The sequence below is a fragment of the Arachis ipaensis genome, chromosome B03 (assembly GCF_000816755.2).
Source record: "Arachis ipaensis cultivar K30076 chromosome B03, Araip1.1, whole genome shotgun sequence".
NCBI classification, from domain to species: domain Eukaryota; kingdom Viridiplantae; phylum Streptophyta; class Magnoliopsida; order Fabales; family Fabaceae; genus Arachis; species Arachis ipaensis.
This window is the reverse complement of record NC_029787.2, coordinates 108,465,338-108,468,717: the sequence shown is the minus strand read 5'-3', so window position 1 is coordinate 108,468,717 and position 3,380 is coordinate 108,465,338.

Sequence of the window (3,380 nt, the reverse complement as noted above, 5' to 3'; positions counted from 1 at the left end):
TAATAATAATAATAATAATAATAATAATAATAATAATAATAATAATAGAAAAAGTATAGGGTACCAATATACTATCTGTCAACTTATTGTCAGTAATAATTAATTATTATATTCTAAACACATGTATAAGGAGACACATTCAAGAAATACATATATAAAGACACTTCCATTAGACACAGCCATAAAAAATATTTTTATTAGACACATCTACAAAGACACTTCCATTAAACACAGTCATAAACAAGAGTTGGCAGAAATTGATAGAAATGTTGTTGGTAACGATGTATAATGAATTATATAATACTTTTTTTATAAATTGTTAAGAAGAAAAACATATACAAACTGACATCTACATTAGTATGCAGACGTTAGAATGTAACCTGTTATAGAATAATATAATGATTATTGATTATTAATGATTGAGTCACTGAAATATAAGAAAGAAGGGTAAAGTATATTTTTTATCTTTGAAGTTTAGCAAGAATTTCAAAAATATTGCTAAGTTTTATTTTGTTTCAATTTTGTCCCAAAAAATTTTTATTTGCATCAACTATAACCCTAGTCGCTAATTTTTTAAAAAATTTAGGACCAATTTAACAACAATTTCATAAGAACAACCTTCAATACAAGCAAATCAAGCATAATTTTCATGCATCTTTGTTGGATTTGTCTTAAATTTTTTGAAAATTTAGCTATCAAGGGTATATTCGATACAAATCGAAAATTTTTAGGACAAAATTGAAATAAAATAAAATAATTATAATAATAATACCTAAAAAGATATAAAATATAATATTAAAATTATTGATAAATTTTAATATAAATAATTATTAAATATTAATTTATGTATGACTGATTATAAATATTTTTTATAATAAATAAATAAGAAAGAGAAAATAAATATAAAATAAAGAAGTGAAAATAGAGAACTCTAATATTAATATTCACTAATATTATTATCTCAATATAACTGAGATAATTCATATATATTTACTAACATTATATGAGTGTCGTAGCGTACATCTATATAAAAAGAGAGAATATTTTATATTGATCTTGTGTGTGTATTTTGTTTGAGGCTTGCTCCTTATTTATACACCTACCAAGTTCACCTTTTCAAACTTTATTAAATTCAATCTTTTTTGATAACATGAGTCTCCCAATCTTGAAAAATTCAGCCGCCTATGGATATCCATATCACAACACTCCTTTTTGGATGTCCATTTAGAATTATGCTTCATTAAAACTTTACTAAAAAAAACTCTAATGGAAAAAAACTTTAGTTAAGGAAAAACAGTACAATATCCTTTGTGATGGAGACTGCCTAGTTAAAAATATTGTCAAAAAAAACTTAATAGGGAGAAAACCTGACCAAGAAAAAAAGAGTATAGCCTCCACCTCTTGTCAACATTATTTAATATATCAAAATTGGCACATCCTAATCTGATGTACCAATCTTTCAAAGAAGGATTTTAGAAGTGATCTTGTAAATAAATCTGCTAGATTATCGCTTGAACGGATCTATTGGATATCAATTATTCCTTCATTTTGAAGGTCATGAGTGAAGAAAAATTTGGGAGAAATATGTTTTGTTCTATCACCTTTAATATATCCACCCTTAAGTTGAGCAATGCATGCTGTATTATCTTCAAACAGAACAGTTGAAGCTATTTTTCTATCAATCAATCCACATGATGATAAAATATATTGGATTAAACTCTTGAGCCAAAAACACTCGCGACTTGCTTAATGTATTGCAAGTATTTCAGCATGATTAGAGGATGTTGCTACTATCGTTTGTTTCGTGGACCTCCATGATATATCTGTATCACTGGTGCACGAAATTGTGATCATCAACAATGGCGCCAAAGACTTGGAGCTCTCAAACGTGAATCACACTTTGTCACAATTCCGCACAACTAACCAGCAAGTGCACTGGGTCGTCCAAGTAATAAACCTTACGTGAGTAAGGGTCGATCCCACGGAGATTGTCGGCTTGAAGCAAGCTATGGTCATCTTGTAAATCTCAGTCAGGCGGACTCAAATGGTTATGGAGTTTAAGGTGATGAAAATAAACATAAAATAAAGATAAAGATACTTATGTAATTCATTGGTGGATTTCAGATAAGCGTATGAAGATGCTTTATTCCCCTTGAACCTCTGCTTTCCTATTGCCTTCTTCCAATCATTCATACTCCTTTCCATGGCAAGCTTTATGTTGGGCATCACCGTTGTCAATGGCTACATCCCGTCCTCTCAGTGAAAATAGTCCTGATGCTCTGTCACAACATCGGCTAATCAGCTGTCGGTTCTCGATCATGTCGGAATAGGATCCATTGATCCTTTTGCGTCTGTCACACGCCCCACAATCACGAGTTTGAAGCTCGTCACAGTCATCCCTTCCCAGATCCTACTCAAAATACCACAGACAAGGTTTAGACGTTCCGGATCTCAGGAATGGCTGCCATTAACTCTAGCCTATACCACGAAGGTTCCAATCTTAGATCAGAAACCCAAGAGATACGCATTCAAGCCATTGCTAGTAGAACAGAGGTGGTTGTCAGGCACATGTTCATAGGTGAGAATGATGATGAGTGTCACGGATCATCACATTCATCAGGTTGAAGAACGAATGAATATCTTGGAGAAGAAATAGACTTGAGTTGAATAGAAAAACAATAGCACTTTGTATTAATTCATGAAGAACAGCAGAGTTCCACACCTTAATCTATGGTGTGTAGAAACTCCACCGTTGAAAATACATAAGAACAAGGTCTAGGCATGGCCGTGAGGCCAGCCTCCAGACGTGTATAAGACTCTCAAAGATCAAAAGTATATCCAGTGTGTAAAAGAGATCAAAATACAATAGCAAAGGGTCCTATTTATAGAACTAGTAGCCTAGGGTTTATAGAAATCAGTAATTAATGCAGAAATCTTCTTCCGGGCCCACTTGGTGTGTGCTTGGGCTGAGCATTGAAGTATTTTCGTGTAGAGATTTTTCTTGGAGTTAAACGCCAGCTTTTGTGCCAGTTTGGGCGTTTAACTCCAGCTTTTGTGCCAGTTTTGGAGTTAAACGCCAGAATTCTTGAGCTGACTTGGAACGCCTGTTTGGGCCATCAAATCTCAGGAAAAGTATAGACTATTATATATTGCTGGAAAGTCCAGGATGTCTACTCTCCAACGCAATTGAGAACGCGCCAATTGGGCTTCTGTAGCTCCAGAAAATTCACTTTGAGTGCAGGGAGGTCAGAATTCAACAGCATCTGCAGTCCTTTTTCAGCCTCTGAATCAGATTTTTGCTCAGGTCCCTCAATTTCAGACAAAAAATACCTGAAATCACAGAAAAACACACAAACTCATAGTAAAGTCCAGAAGAGTGA